Source organism: Leucoraja erinacea, chromosome 1, assembly GCF_028641065.1.
Source record: "Leucoraja erinacea ecotype New England chromosome 1, Leri_hhj_1, whole genome shotgun sequence".
NCBI lineage: Eukaryota > Metazoa > Chordata > Chondrichthyes > Rajiformes > Rajidae > Leucoraja > Leucoraja erinaceus.
Genome location: NC_073377.1, coordinates 161,185,324 through 161,202,592, shown reverse-complemented (window position 1 = coordinate 161,202,592; position 17,269 = coordinate 161,185,324). Strand labels below are relative to the sequence as shown.

At 44.6% G+C, this 17,269-nt stretch overlaps 1 long non-coding RNA gene across 1 annotated transcript; it reads left to right on the top strand.

The window, feature by feature from the left end:
• The first annotated feature begins 4,441 nt into the window (after positions 1-4,441).
• On the top strand, positions 4,442-9,349 carry LOC129704068 (uncharacterized). Its single transcript, XR_008724680.1, has 3 exons — positions 4,442-4,536; positions 5,129-5,261; positions 5,512-9,349. It is a non-coding gene; the product is annotated as an uncharacterized LOC129704068 (long non-coding RNA).
• Positions 9,350-17,269: the final 7,920 nt, after the last annotated feature.

The following is a 17,269-nucleotide window of genomic DNA, read 5'->3' as shown; positions in this document are numbered from 1 at the left end:
GTGTACAAAATCATGAGAGGAATAGTTCAGGTAGATGCACAGAATCTCTTGCCCAGAGTAGAGGAATCGAGGACCAGAGGACATAGGTTCAAGTTGATGGGAAAAAGATTTAATAGGAATCTGAGGGGTAACTTTTTCACACAAAGGGTGATGGGTGTATGGAACAAAGTGCCAGAGGAGGTAGTTGAAGCTGGGACTATCCCAATGTTTAAGAAACAGTTAGATAGGTACATGGATAGGACAGGTTTGGAGGGATATGGACCAAGCACAGGGAGGTGGGACTAGTGTAGCTAGGGCCAGTGTGGGGAATTTGGGCCGAAGGGCCTGTTTCCACACTGTATCACTCATCTGTTGGTTGTTATTAATCTCCTAAAAGATTATATTCTTCTGAGATCAGCCAGGCACTCAGTCTGAGATCAGCCAGGCACTCAGTTTGAGATCAGTCAGCCAGGCACTCAGTTTGAGATCAGCCAGGCACTCAGTTTGAGATCAGCCAGGCACTCAGTCTGAGACAATAATCCATTAGCCACCCATTTGTCTTAGTCAAATCCTGTTATGCTCTCTCTTTCAGTGGCAGCGACATCACCACGGAGGTCCGCTGGACTGGAGGGCGGCATCTCCGGCCTGGATCGATCGCCTCAGCGCAGAGGGAGAACAAGGAGGGAAGAGACGGAGACTAAGACTTTGCCTCCATCACAGTGAGGATGTGCTTGGTGAACTCACTGTGGTGGATGTTTAATTTGTGTTTATTGTATGTTTTGTTTTTATTGGTTCTGTGTATGACTGCAGGCAACATAATTTTGTTCAGACCGAAAGGTCTGAATGACAATAAAGGAATCTAATTCTAATTCTAATTCTAATTCTAATTCTCTGAGCCCATCACTGTGCTCAGTATTTGCAACGGTTGCAATAGTCTGGTCAACCACCAGCCGATCCCTTGAAAGGCACATTTCCCAGGAAGACGTATCCCAGGCTTCACAACCAGGCATTCCTCAAGCCTTTCCATTTTGTGATTGAGAAGTGCGAGAATTTCCAAGCCATCTCCTTCGCCAGTTGGACCTGCTCTCCCAGCATTCGCCCCTCCACCCCCTCGCCACAGCCTCGTGTGGTTCAAGCCTAATCCTGTGGCCACAGCCCACATTTGTCAAGTCATCTCTATCTTCTGCAGTTGGGATTATGCAATTTGTTTTTGCAGAATATCTGTTGCGATATTTTTCCATGAAATGTTTTGTTTATCGCAAGAGATTTTGTCAGTTTAATAATTTCAGCAACTCTTCAATAGCTTCCTGAATATTAATTGTTGACTCTTCCTTGTGTTGGGGGTTGAATTGACAGGTGCCACAGCAACATCCTAAATTCCAAATGATACCCATGAATCGAGTGGTACATAAAGGCTGGCACTGCCAATGACATAGTAATATAATAATCTTATTTATATAGCACATTTTTAGTCAACTTGCATTGACCCCAAAGTGCTTCACATAATTACATTACATTTACACACAGGCAAAGGTGGGTGAAGTGTCTTGCCCCAAGGACACAACGACAGTATGCACTCCAAGCGGGATTCGAACCGGCTACCTTCAGGTCACCAGCCGAACACTTAGCCCATTGCACCATCTGTCGTCCCACTGAATGTCCCAACGCGGACATTCACGCAACATGCTTCAACAGGACAAATGTCTGACAGGAAGTGCACAGGACTCCATTTCTCAATGTGCATCTACTGACTGTGTGTGATGTTTGAACAAGCAATTAATATACGGATCAGTCTGCAACGCTGACATGTAGATCCCACCAATGGAACTCAACAGTGGAACCAAAACTGCGGGGGAGATGGATTGACAAATTGGGAGTACAAAGATGGAGTTAAAGGGGAAGTGAGTACAGGAAAAGTTACAAAAGACTCTTGAATTAATGGGAAGAAAAGGTTTGAGAAAGGATAAGGGAGTAAGGTCAGGGCCAATTGTGAGCGGTGTGAGAGGGGACGTGAATACGGAGGTCAAAGTGTTGTGTATGAGCGAAGTTAAGAAATAAAGTGGACGAGCTTGAGCCTCAGTTATAAATTGGCAAGTATGATGTTGTGGGAATTACAGAGACATGGCTGCATGAGGGCCAGGGCTGGGAACTGAATATTCAAGACAGACAGGTGGGCAGAGGGGGTTTGGTAGCTCTGTTGGTGAGGAATGAAATTCAGTCCCTTGCAAGGGGTGACATTGAAACAGGGGATGTGGAGTCCGTATGGATAGAACTAAGGAATTGTAAGGGTAAAAATACCCTAATGTGACTTATCTACAGGCCCCCAAACAGTAGCCTGGATATGGGGTGCAAGTTGAATCAGGAGTTCAAATTGGCATGTAGTAAAGATAATGGGAGATTTCAACATGCAGGTAGATTGGGAAAATCAGGTTGGTACTGGGCCCCAAGAAAGGGAGTTTGTGGAGTGTCTCTGTGATGGATTCTTAAAGCAGCTCGTATTGGAGCCTTGCAGGGAGAAGGCAATTGTGGATTTAGTCTAAAGTAATTAACCAGATTTGCTAAAGGAACTTGAGGTTATGGAGCCATTAGGAGGTAGTGACCATAATATGGTCAAATTTAATCTACAATTGGAGAGGGAGAAGGGTAAATTGGAGGTGTTGGTGTTAAAGGGGACTATGGAGTCATGAGGGAGGAGCTGGCCAATGTTGACTGGAAAGATACCCTAGCAGGGATGACAGTGGGACAATGGCAGGTATTTCTGGGAATAATACAGAAGGTGCAGGATCAGTTCATTCCAAATGTCCCAGACTTTCACTACACCAAATGGTGTAGTGAAAGTTGACTTGACAATGCAGCACATGAATAAAGATAAGACACAACATTACAGAATTTTAACAATAAACATAAAAACATAAAAACATCCCCCCACAATGGTTCCCACTGTGGGGGAAGGCAGCAAAGTCCAGTCCCATCCCCTGTTCACCCATAGTCGGGCCTATTGTGGCCTTCGCAGCCAGATCGATGTTTTCAGGTCCACTTGCCGGAAATCTGGAACTCCGGCGTCGGGTGAACGCTCCTCAGCGGCTTGGAAATGTCTGGAGCCGCCGCTTGTTCCCCGGAGACGGCGGCACCCGTAGTCCTCAGGCCGCGCTGGCTGGAGCTCCGATTCTGGCCATCTCAAATCCCAGGCTCCGCGATGTTTTAAATCCAGAGCCGCCCGCGGCTGGACGCCCGCAACCACAGCTCCTCGGATGTTAAAGTCAGTGGTCACAGCACTCCGGAGCGTACCGCAAGGCGACCCGGGTAAAGGGCCCGTCCCACGAGCATGCGACTCCATGCGGCAAGTGCGACCTAACGTGGTCGCTTGAGCCGTACGGCCACACGGGACAGGTCCCACTTCGATCGCCGGAGCCGTATGGAGTTGTGCGGAGCTGGTCCCGACTTCGCGCGGGGCTCCGAAAAACTGACCGTGTTCAAAAATTTCTGCCGGCCCACAGCCGCCTCGACGCCGTACATCACACGCGAACTTCCCGTGGACTTCGCTCGGACTTCATGTCACTCACTCGACCTCCACGCGGCCACCGCTTCTGGTCTGGTTGCGCATGCCGCATGCAGGTCACATGCTCGTGGGACACGCTCCGTGATGGTGTCCCTGCGCTGCGCCGCCGCCAAAGCTGTAGTCCCGGCCGGTCCCGACAGGAAACGTCACTCCAGTCCGATGGTAGGCGCCGCGAGGAGGGGGCGAAGAAGCAGCTCGCAGGGAAGCCGCCTCTCCGACCAGGTAGGGACCAGGAAATAAAGTTTCCCTCTTCCCTTCAGTTCTCGCTTCTCTATACCTTCATTTTGCTTCACGTTTGGAATCCTAAAGTTGGGTACATGTCGCTCACACTTACCCCGACTCCCACAATTTTTTTCAGCGTAAAAATTCAACATTTTGGCGGGTTTTAACAGGTAGGAAAGTACACGTTTCTAGCATTAATAACATATACCGGAAGTGACGGATGTCTTCCAGTTGGATTTAGCGGCTCCGTGCGTCGAGCCCTATGACCCGGTGACCTTACGTGCAACCCCCTATAGAGTTGAGAGGGCCTCAAGTGCAGGGTGGCCTGCTCCTGTTCCAATTTCCAATGGTCTCCATCACACCATTACCTTTTTTTCAGCTTATTTTTTTTAAACAAACTGTCTATTTTGATATGATCTAAAATTTGCAACATTATTAATATTGCTTATTATTAAATTGATTATCATAGAAACATAGAAAATAGGTGCAGGAGTAGGCCATTCGGCCCTTCGATCCTGCACCGCCATTCAATATGATCATGGCTGTCTTGATGTAATCAGTGTTTCCTGTTGCACCCGTGACTGGCCTTTGCAAATTCATTATATTGAGCAACCCCTAGTTATTCAGAATATAAATGCAGAGCAAATAGAAGACACCAAGAAAAACCAAGTGAATCAGAAAGGCAAGGCTCGAGAAGACTGGAACTCCGACAATGAACTACAGAGTTAGTGCTACACTCCTGCTGCTGCTTGGAATTTGTGCAGCTTTGTCTATGGGTGAGGAAAATACCCAATATCTTGTAATTTATAGTCTTTAAGCTTGATAGTTGTAATTAGATTTTTAATTCATTCAGCCAGTTGAATGAACTATTGCAGACAGTTCACCGAATGTTCACTTGGATAATATTAGATATGGATTGTCTTATAATAATTTGGTATCATTTAAAAATAAATTGGATAGGCATATGGATGAGAAGGGAATGGAGGGTTATGGTATGAGTGCAGGCAGGTTCTGTGCTGTAATTGTTATATGGTTATATGGTTAAATGGTTAAATGGTTGAAGCGGGTGGGTCTGTACTCATTGTAACTTAAAAAATGAGCAGTGATCACACTGAAACATAGAATCCTGAGTGGGTTTGGCAGGTTCTGATTCAAAGACAGTGTGTGTTTTCCAGGTTGTTCTATTTGATGTTTAGGCTTGCAGGTTATCATGTGTCCAGATGGAACTTGATGTATCCTTCCTCGGTCTTAGAATAGGCCTTGTTATAACAGCGCAGAAGGCCAAAGAAGGGGCCACATTGTGAACACTGAAAGTAATAAAACAAATTTTAAGGAATATGTCTTTACAACTTGTCATTTGTTTTACAGCGGCTCATAACAATATCAATTTAGGATCACGATGTAGGTGCAGTACGTGTTCAACAAATCGCATGTCCGTGGATAATATTCATAAAATTGAAATCATCGCAGCGAACAAAGAGTGCAATTACGCGGCAATCATGTAAGAATTGTTCATGCATTTAAATTTTCATGTTTATATTTCAATGGGTGGGATTCGTGATAATGTGGAGAAATTGTATGAATTGCATTTTATCGGCAGATCATCTGCCACAAGTGAAAGGAACAAACAAGAGAACTCTGACAATTAAATGATGTTGCAATTTAGCCCCCCTCTCCCCCCCACCCCCTTCCCCCATCCCCTCAAAAATTCTAATAACTAGAAAGATAAAATGCCTCCCTTTTTCTTTCAGAGCTCATCAGATTAACCCACGTAAAATAGTTTGTTTGAGTGGCAAGGCTCTCTGGGTGAAGATGCTTATTATTGGCTTACTGACCAAAACTGCAAAGTCGGATACATTTTGAAGGGCTTCATTGCCACAATGGTATCCTGAGGTGATGAAACAGGTTTTATACCTACAAATGTTTTTTTGGTGAAGTGATTTTAATTCTAAATAAAAAGGATTGTATCTCTGATATGATTTAAGCATTAAATACATGGCATTCTAAAATGTATTTGTCTGTTCCTAAATATAATGCCAAATCTTCTATCTCTTCCCTATAAGGGAAAGTCTCCAATATTAACTCATAGAATGAGGTTGACAGCAGATCATTCAGCACAAATGTCTTTGCTGGTTATGTATAAGTGATATTCAAGTATTCTCACCTATAACTCTTCAACTCCCAACCACCACCAAAACACCGCCACCATTTCAGGTATTTTCAAAGCCATGCAAATTTCTCTGCTTTGATAGTTCTTCCAACTAACTCTTTATTGAAAGTTACCATCAAATCTGCTTCCATTGCCTTTTCAGAGAGAAACTCCAGATTAACAGCTCTTTTCCTTGTGTTTCTTCTGCAAATTTCTCCACATCCGTGCCCTCTAGTCAATGATGCTTTTGCCACGAGCAACACTTTCATCGTCCTTCCTCCATTTTATATTTCATGATATACTGGATATTGGATATACAGTATGCTTCAAATCTCACCTTCACTCCACCTCTGCCCTGTTAAATAAACCAAGCTTTTCTCAATAAAATAGAGATTCCAAAAACATGGCTTCATTCTTGTAGATCAGCTTTGTGGGACTTTGATTTTGGACGTAATTTGGTGCCAAGAACTGGAAGGATTACATCAGCTAGAAACCTATGAAAGGTTTATCATAATTCCTCGCTATTTTTCAAAATGCTAATATAACACATTCATTTGTAGGATGTACAAAGTTGAATAAATTTTGGAGCGATATATTTGATATATTTACAAAGCTTTTCAAGTCCACAATAGAACCTAAAACGGAATGGATTATATTTGGAATAATAGTAGACGATATCAATTTAAATAAAGACCAAAACGTTTTTTTAAATTATGGGTTAATAATTGGAAAGAAATTGATACGTAAATTTTGGAAAAATACAACCATACCAACTGTTAAAATGTGGATTAGGAATATGATGGACATAGCACGCCTTGAAGAAATGAGACTCCGACTAATAGATAAATATGACCAATTCTTAAGGAGTTGGTCTCCTTTCATCGACTTTTTGGAATCATGTGATGCAGCGGTACCGTAAAGATTGCTGATTTCAGTTCATGACGTGGATAGATCTACATCTCCGAATACAGATTTGAAATTTTCTCTTTTAAGGGGCCTTCTCTCCTATTTCTACTTTCCACTTTTTCTTTTTTTTTATATACACACTTCACGTTTTTCTATTCTCTACCAGCTATTTTTCCTCTTTTCCCCTTTCTATTGTTTTCTTTTTCTTGTCTTGCTTACTTCTTTCTCAAAACATAAAACTAGAGGTTGTACATAGAATGGATTACGGTATTACATTGTTGGCACCTAAAATTAGGTTCCACTGTACTGTTTTGTACTGTATTAACTTCTAATACGCGAGTCCCCAGTGGGAGACTGCTTTGCGGGGCACCGGCAACGGCGACTTCTACCGCCCGAATTGCGGGGTTGAGAGTGACCTGGAGCAGGGCCTTACAACGCCCGGCGCGGCTTTGATTTGCCGCGGACTTGCCAGCGCCCGCCGGGGGCTCCAACACCAAGTCCCGGGGCAGGGCCTTACATCGCCCGGCGTGGCGTTGAGTGGCCGCGGACATGCTAGCGCCCGCCGGGGCCTTTGACTGCGACTTCGGGAGAGGAATGGAGAGCAGGGGAGAGATAAGACTTTGCCTTCCATCACAGTGAGCAGGAGACTCACTGTGATGGATGTTTGTGTAAATTGTGTTGGTGTGTGTCTTGGTTCTTTTCTTGTAAGGCTGCAGACACCAAATTTCGTTTGAACCTCATGTGAGTATTGTAATAAAATAAACAACAACAAAAAACACCAACAAAATAAATAAATAATACAAAATGCTAGAAGTGCTGAGAAACTGAGCAATTATGTTGATCTCATTGCCATTAGTGGTTTGTTGAAGAAAATGGATGCTTTTTGTGCACAGTGGTAATGTTTCAAAAGCATGTTACTGGCTGTGAAGAACTTGCAATTGGTAAGGAAGTGAACAATGTTGTGTGAATGCAAATTCTTCTTCTCCATGCGAGAAGTAGGATATAAGTAGGGCCAGCATTTATTAGTTGTCCATAAAGCAGCAACAAGCACCATAGATGTATATCACACATATAAAGCCAATGATAATGATTGTTTCATTAAACTAAATAGATTACAAAAAAATAAAAAATAATAATTCCTCTCTATTTTTTAATTCTATGATGAGATGGACAAAGCACACAATCCCTGTTTCCTTTTTTAATGGCAGTCATTGGCACATCAGGATGGAGGTGATTGAGCTTTCCTGATCTGATGACATTGTAAATCCAGGGGCACGGTACTACACCCGACTACGCTTTTTCCAGACACATCTTTCCAGCCACTGCTCCATTCTTTTCAGGGTCTCTAATACTTTGTCATTCTTCTTTTCTCTGTCGGTAACACGAGGAACATTAAATTAGAGTAACTAGGGTAATGTGGATGAACATTCTTAAGGAGTTGGTCTCCTTTCAACGACTTTTTTTGTGTAGAGTAATTGTGAAAGAAGGCGAATGGTATGTTAGCATTCATAGCAAAAGGATTTGAGTATAGGAGCAGGGAGGTTCTACCGCAGTTGTACAGGGCCTTGGTGAGACCACACCTGGAGTATTGCGTACAGTTTTGGTCTCCTAATCTGAGGAAAGACATTTTTGCCATAGAGGGAGTACAGAGAAGGTTCACCAGACTGATTTCTGGGATGTCAGGACTTTCATATGAAGAAAGACTGGATAGACTCGGTTTGTACTAGCTAGAATTTAGAAGATTGAGGGTGGATCTTATAGAAACTTACAAAATTCGTAAGGGGTTGGACAGACTTGATGCAGGAAGATTGTTCCCGATGTTGGGGAAGTCCAGAACAAGGGGTCACAGTTTAAGGATAAGGGGGAAATCTTTTAGGACCGAGATGAGGAAAACCATTTTTCACACAGAGAGTGGTGAATCTCTGGAATTCTCTGCCGCAGAAGGTAGTTGAGGCCAGTTCATTGGCTATATTTAAGAGGCCCTTGTGGCTAAAGGGATCAGGGGGTATGGAGAGAAGGCAGGTACAGGATACTGAGTTGGATGATCAGCCATGATCATATTGAATGGCGGTGCAAGCTCAAAGGGCCGAATGGCCTACTCCTGCACCTATTTTCTATGTTTCTATGTTTCTATGAATGGCCTTTAGTTTAAGAACATACTTCATATTATTTGAAGCTATAAGCAGCAAGGCACAGAAAGAAATGTGTCTGTCAAGAGCTTGCTATATTATATGTATGAAAAACTGTGTGCGTTCAAGTTTTGTTAATAAACTGCTTTGAATCCAATAATCGTATCCTGGTCATCATTTTAAAGAGACACAGGGAGAATGATACGGAACACCAAAGCTGTGTTAAGTCAATTAGATTTATAGAACACAAAAACAGGCTGAATGTCTGAAAATGGGTCTTGACCCGAAACATCACCTATTCTTTTCTCCAGAATTGATGCCTGACCCGATGCATTTTGCAACTCCAGCATTTTGTGTCTATCTTCGACAGAAACAGACAAATCAGCATGCCCATGACATCCAGTACTCATCTATATTAATGCCATTTACTAGTACTTTGTCTGTAACCTTCTATGCATTGGCAATACAAGTGCTCATCCGGAAGCTTCTATAATGTTGTGAGAAACCGATCCACACCACCCACTGTGGTAAAATGTGTTGAACATTTGTAACATCTTCTGCGTGACTACGCTTTTCCTCAGTGTTGCTCTAACCGCTTATCTCTTACACACACTTTACTCTATCTTATCCCCTCCACAAGTCCAAGGCAGTGCAAGGAGTGGTCTTGTGTGTTCTGTTGCCGAGGTACGATTAGATTTGTTCAGGTCAGTTCAAGAACCTGTCGGTGTAAGAGAGTAACTATTCCTGAACCTGGGTGGGGGGGGGGGGGTGGGGGGGGGGGGGGGTGGGGGGGTGGGGGGGGGGGGGGGGGGGGGGCGGGGGTTGTACCTGTGATGGACGGCAACACTTTCATTCCTTGCAGATAGAATTGCAATACCAGGCCATGATGTGACCAGTCACAATACTTTCTACAATGTTTCTGTGGAATTGTGTTGGAGTATTTGGTGACATGCCAGATCTCTTTAAACTTTGAAAAAAGTAGTGTTGTTGGCACTTCATGATTCCATCTATGTGCTGGGCCCAGGACAGGTTATCTGAGATATTAACACCCAGGAGCTGGGATGTAATGTTAAAATTGTACAAGGCATTGGTGAGACCAAATCTGGAGTATGGTGTACAATTTTGGTCGCCCAATTATAGGAAGGATGTCTTTATAAAATAGAGAGAGTACAGAGGAGATTTACTAGAATGTTGCCTGGGTTTCAACAACTACTAAGTTACAGAGATAGGTTGAATAAGTTAGGTCTTTATTCTCTGGAGCGCAGAAGGTTAAGGGGGGACTTGATAGAGGTCTTTTAAATGATGAGAGGGAGAGACAGAGTTGATGTGGACAAGCTTTTCCCTTTGAGAATAGGGAAGATTCAAACAAGAGGGCATGACTTCAGAATTAAAGGACAGAAGTTTAGGGGTAATATGAGGGGGAACTTCTTTACTCAGAGAGTGGTAGCGGTGTGGAATGAGCTTCCAGTGGAAGTGGTGGAGGCAGGTTCATTGGTATCATTTAAAAATAAATTGGATAGGCATATGGATGAGAAGGGAATGGAGGGTTATGGTATGAGCGCAGGCAGGTGGGACTAAGGGAAAAAAAGTTGTTCGGCACGGACTTGTAGGGCCGAGATGGCCTGTTTCCGTGCTGTAATTGTTATATGGTTATATGAATTTGTGCAATGTGTCATAACTATCAGGATTAAATTCCATTTATAATTCAATCTGATTTGCTAGCACCAGCTATTCTGCTGCCTTTATATGACAATCCATTGCCCAGCAGATATAAAACACCTTGATCTGAAAGATCAAGACTAATCTTGTATATTCCCTGGATGAGATGTGTCAGTCTTCCAAGCTATTACAAGTGTTATGTTTAACAGACCTGTTATACTATTAATAGGAACATATAGCGCTGAAGGAAAGTGTAGGACGAATGTGCCTCAGACAGTTTGGTGACAGAACTTATAAAGTAAAACAGTTGGCTCAGTCTTTCTTTAAAATTCATTCATACCATTTAAAATTCTGTTTCCAGTAACTTTGCAATCAATGAATTGCAGATCACAACCAGTTCATCTTTTAAACAAATGTTTCCACATGCTGCCTCACATTCTTTTCTCAGTGATCTGATCATGTGTGATTTTGACTCATGGAAGCACAAGGAGGTCTTAAAGCCTCTTCATCCTCCTCCATTGTCCAATAAGCCTCCTGCACTCCACGGAACAAAGTCCCAACCTCCTTATATCTCAGACCCCTCAGTCCCAGCAACATCCTCACTCATCTTCTCTGTACTCTCCCTCCAGCCCAATGACATCCCTGTGACCAAGACTGAACACAGTGCTCCAAATGTGGCCCCACAACGTCCTGTACAACTGCAACACAACATTCCAAACTCCACACTAAATACCCTGAATGCCAAGGGCCAATGTAGAACAAGCCCTCTCCATCATCCTCCCCACCTATGACACAACCTCCAGGGAACCCTGCACTAGCACCCCTACAATCCTTACTCCACCATGGCCTCAGGGCCCACATACACCATGAAGGTCCCATCTCAACCGGACCTCCAAAAATCCCAAAACACCCCTCACCCACCTGCACCAAACTCCTCAGCCCATTCGCCCAGCTGATCAAGATCCCACTGTAATCCTTGACAACCATCTTCACTGTCCACAATACCACCTACTTTAGTGTTATCTGCAAACTGCACGCTAAAACGGTCAATGGTTTACAGAGAGTGGTGAGGACAGCGGAGAAGATCACCAGATCACCCCAACCTGCAATCCAGGACTTATACCCATCTCGCTGTCGCAAGAGAGCAACCAATATCATCAAAGCCACCACCCACCCAGCACACAAACTGTTCACTCTCCTACCATCTGGCAAGCGCTACCGCAGTATGCGGAGCAAACCCACCAGATTCAAAAACAGCTTTTTCTCTCAGGCCATCAGACTACTCAACACACTCAAGAAAATTCCATGAACATTTAACTTTAATTCAATGTCTGCAGTATGCTATTTGCACTTTTCTATATTGCACCTTTATTATTGCATCTTAATGACATACCTCAAAATGTTACTACAGTCTGGCACACTGTGAATATTTTAAATAATGCATATTGTCTATCTTATTGGTATATTGTCTGTCTGTGTTATAAATATTACTTGCACATTTGGAGTATGGGGAAACGCAATTTCAATCGAATTTATTTGAATTGACAATAGTTTACTTTGAACTTTGAACTTTGAAACATATTTTTCTTTTGCAATAAATGATCTGCTGAAGGAACTCCAGCATCTGTGGGATGGAGGGGAGTAGTGCTCGATGATTCTAACCAGGAGCGTCTAGGACCAGGGGTCGTAGACTCAGAATAAAATGGTGTTTCTTTAGGAAGTAGATAAGGAGGAATTTCTTTAGTCAGAGGATGGTGAATCTGTGAAATTCATTGCCACAGAAGGCTGCGGAGGCCAGGTCAATGGATATTATTAAGGCACTTAGATAGATTCTTGATCAGTAAGCATGTCAGGGGTTATGTGGAGAAGGCAGGAGAATGGGGTTGAGGGGGAGAGATAGGTAAATTCTCGTAAACCTCCTCTGGACCCTCTCCAACACCAGCACATCTTTCTTCAGATATGGGACCCAAAACTGTTCACAATAATCTAAAGACAGTCTGACCAGTGCTTTATGAAGCCTCAGCATTGCATCCCTGTTTTTGTATTCTAGTCCTCTTGAAATAAATGTTAACATTGCATTTACTTTTCTTACTAGTGATTATGCAATTTCTCTATATAACTAATGTATAAATCCAAGGATGCCATCTACCCTTGTGCACCATTCCAAGCTTGCCCTGCCAGAGACTTGTGTGGCCCCTCCTTCAGTCCTGCCTCCTACTGTAACGTCACTACTTCAGTTACAGTATGTTGCCCCTCTACATACTCAAATATTTCTCTTCACATTTTGGTCCATGAGATTTCACTCACCATGTGTCTGCTCACTTCACCAGCCTGTCTCTGATTCTTGTCCCTCCCACAGTTCACACTATTATATGTTTCCATGTAGTCTGACAAACCAACCCTTCACCCAACTCTGGGCCTCGCGTTAAATATACATACAAACTGATTGTCCGTGTAGCAAGTGACATAATGCTGTTAATAATGTTGCAGTGTTAGTACACTGAAAAGGCACTTGTTATATTGTGTGTCTGTCAGCTCTGTGAACGCCCATCTATACATCAATCATACGACCCTCAGCAACTCTTTTTGTTAAATTATCCAAGATCTCAATCAAGCAAAGGCCAGCATTTATTCCCACCTGTAACTACCCTTGATCCACTGTATGATGGAGATATTCCCAAGATAGTGGAAGGTCGGGGGTTCTAATATTTAGACCCTGTGATGATGAATAAAGAGTAATGTGGGGTGTAATATAATTCAGCTGCAACTTCTGAACCCCACAAAGACTTCCCCAAGACGTTCCTCTGTTCAGTTTTGTTTAGTGTCACGTGTACCGAGGTACAGTGAAAAGCTTTTGTTGCCTGCTATCCAGTCAGCAGGAAGACAAAACATGATTGCAATTGAGCCATTTACAGTGTATAGACACATGATAAGGGAATCATGTTTAGTGCAAGGTGAAGCCAGCAAAGTCCGATCAAGGATAGTCCAAGGGTCACCAATGAGGTAGATAGTAGTTCAGCACTGCTCTTTGGTTGTGGTAGGATGATTCAATTGCCTGATAACAGTTGGGAAGAAACAGTCCCTGAATCTGGAGGTGTGCGTTTTTACATGCTGCCTTTTGCCTGATCGAAGAGGGGAGAAGAGGGAGTGGCCAGGGTGCAACACGTCCTTGATTATGCTGCTGGCTTTGCCAAGGCAGCGTGAGGTAGAAATGGAGTCAATAGAAGGAAGGATGGATTGTGTGATGGTCTGAGCTGGGCTCTGTCCACAATTGGCTGCAATTTCTTGCGGTCTTGGATGGAGCTGTTCGGTGGGCGGCGCGACTCTCGTCAGCAGCGGCCTCTGCAGTCCGTCAGTCTTTTTATTATTTTTGTCTCGTTTCTATGTAGTTTTTATTTTATTTTTTTGTCGGGGTATGTGTGTGTGGGGGGGTTGGGGTGGGGGGGGGGAACTTTAAAATCTTTCCCCTGCACGGGAGACCCGACCTTTTCTTTGTCGGGTCTCCGTTGTCGTTGGGGCTGCAACGTGGAGCGGCCTCCAGCAGGAACGACCTGGGGCTCCAGTTGCGGAGCTGTGGTCCTACTCGCCGTTGCAGAGCTGGCCAAGTCCGGAGCGGGTGGAGCTGTGGTGGAGCGCTGCTGCGACCCGACCCCCGGAGATTCCGAGGCTGCAGCTGCGGGTCTGGCGGACGGCAACACCGGGAGCCCGCGGGTCCCTGGAGGGAGACCGCTTTTCGGGGCTTCCGCAACAGCGACTTCTCCCGCCCGAGTTGCAGGATTGAAGAGCACCTGGAGCGGGGACACTTACCATCGCCCCGCGTGGCTTGGAATGGCCGCAGGACTTTGCGTGCGCCCGCCGGGGGCTCTAACACCAAGACCCGGTGCGCGACCTTGCATCACCCGGCGTGGCATTAATGGCCGCGGGACAATCGCCATCGCCCGCCGGGGTCTTTGACTTTGACTGACATCGGTGGGGAGTGCAGGGGAGAGATACGTTTTTTTGCCTTCCATCACAGCGCTGTGATGGATGTTTGTGTAAATTGTGTTGTGTCTCAGGTCTTTTTCGTTTTATAATGTATGGCTGCAGAAACGACATTTCGTTTGGACCTCAACGGGGTCCAAATGACAAATAAATTGTATTGTATTGTATTGTATTGTATTGTATTGTAAATTATCTAAATGGTGGCCGACTAGGAAAAGGGGAGATGCAGCGAGACCTGGGTGTCATGGTACACCATCATTGAAAGTAGGCATGCAGGTGCAGCAGGCAGTGAAGAAAGCGAATGGTATGTTGGCTTTCATAGCAAGAGGATTTGAGTATAGGAGCAGGGAGGTTCTACTGCAGTTGTACAGGGTCTTGGTGAGACCACACCTGGAGTATTGCGTACAGTTTTGGTCTCCAAATCTGAGGAAGGACATTATTGCCATAGAGAGAGTGCAGAGAAGGTTCACCAGACTGATTCCTGGGATGTCAGGACTGTCTTATGAAGAAAGACTGGATAGACTTGGTTTATACTCTCTAGAATTTAGGAGATTGAGGGGGGATCTTATAGAAACGTACAAAATTCTTAAGGGGTTGGACAGGCTAGATGCAGGAAGAGTGCTCCCGATGTTGGGGAAGTCCAGGACAAGGGGTCACAGCTTAAGGATAAGGGGGAAATCCTTTAAAACCGAGATGAGAAGAACTTTTTTCACACAGAGAGTGGTGAGTCTCTGGAACTCTCTGCCGCAGAGGGTAGTCAAGGCCAGTTAATTGGCTATATTTAAGAGGGAGTTAGATGTGGCCCTTGTGGCTAAGGGGATCAGAGGGTATGGAGAGAAGGCAGGTACGGGATACTGAGTTGGATGATCAGCCATGATCATATTGAATGGTGGTGCAGGCTTGAAGGGCCGAATGGCCTACTCCTGCACCTAATTTCTATGTTTCTATGTAAGGATGGATTGTGTGATGGTCTGAGCTGGGCTCTGTTCACAATTGGCTGCAATTTCTTGCGGTCTTGGATGGAGCTGTTCCCAAACCAAGCTGGGATCCATCCTGATAAAATGTTTTCTTGTCATCACAATTCCCTTTAAGTATTACTGAATGATTTTAAATTGTGAGAATTCTGGTCAATATAATGTCCCTGCCCTCGTTCACCAATGATACGGTACAAATTGTGGTGGTGACCCCATGAGTTAGCACTCAAACGGTTTTTGATTTCACAACAATTAGAACAGGTTGTTGCACAACATTTCACAACCTGTATTCATGGCCCATCCCTTCTCATGAGTTTATCTCCATCTTTAATATGTTTATTTGATCTCCATGGTCAAATCTTGCATCAAAGCAGACTGTACATTGAATATTACTGTCCTCTCAGTAATTTGCAGTCTTTCAGTAATTATCAGCACTCGGCTCCTTAGTTCACTCAGCGCTACTATCTGGAAAAACACAACAAATATTTGTGAGTTGATCCTCTATTATTCCACATAATTAAGTGGAGAAAGAGCATGAAATGAGCTGTAATCCCGGCCCCATTTACTTTGCATACAGTAGGCTGGTTGGTTGCTGCTGGATACACACAGTTTACTTCACTGGAGCAATATCTTAATCTGTTCATCTATCAATGTTTATATCAGCGTGCAATTAGTGCTCCACTTAATAAGTTCTTAATTAGTGGTCGCAGCCCAGACCATCACACAATCCAATATCTATTCCATTGGCCCTATCTAAATTTCATGCAGCCTTGGCAAAGCCACCGGCATAATTAAGGACGAGTCTCACTCCAGACATTCCCTCTTCTCCCATCAGCGATACAAGATACAAAATACATTAATTTGTCACATGTGCCAGTTGGCACAGTGAAATGTGTTCACCGTACAGCCATGCAATACAAATAAAGAACACAACACACGATAGAGTTCAACATAAAACATCCCCACACAGCAGAATCAAAGTTTCCCAGTTTGAGGGAAGGTACCAAAGTCAGTCTCTCCTCTAATGTTCCCCAATGTTCACCCGTGGTCGGGGCCTCCCCGAGCCTTCCGCAGTCGCCGCTACGGGCGGCCCGATGTACAGGCCCGCTTGCCGGGGTGATGTAAGTCCGGCGTCGGGGCTGGGGGACCTCCTCAGTGGCTTGGACATCATAGTCGGCCACCTCCTACCGGAGTCAGCGGCTCCCAAAGTCCGGAGGCCGTGCCGGGCGGAGATTCAACGCTCGCGACTCCGCGATATTGAAGTCAGCGCCGCCCGCGCTGGGAGCTCTCCCAAACCGCTGCTCCACGATGTTGGAGCAGCGGCGTAACACTCCGGAGCTCCAAACGGCGTTCCAGGGTTGGCATCGCCCGCTCCACGGTGAATTTAGCGCTGCCCCGCCGCTGTTGAAGCTCTGGTCCAGTTCCCGGTCCCCGGCAGGAAAGGCCGCTCCGATCCAGGTGGTAGGCTGCAAGGACTCGGTTATTAAGAATAAGAGATGACGTCCATTCAAAAGGCAGGGAGGATGTGTAGTCAAATTATGATTTAAATGGCAAAAGATAGCAGAAACATGCAGCATGAATACAGAAGTTTCTCTTGGGTGCAGCACGGATCAGGAAGGAAGCAGATACTTGCCTTTCATTTCAAAAGAGATGGAATATAAATGCAGGGAAACTTACGGCTACTGCGTAAGACATTAGTGAGACAACATTA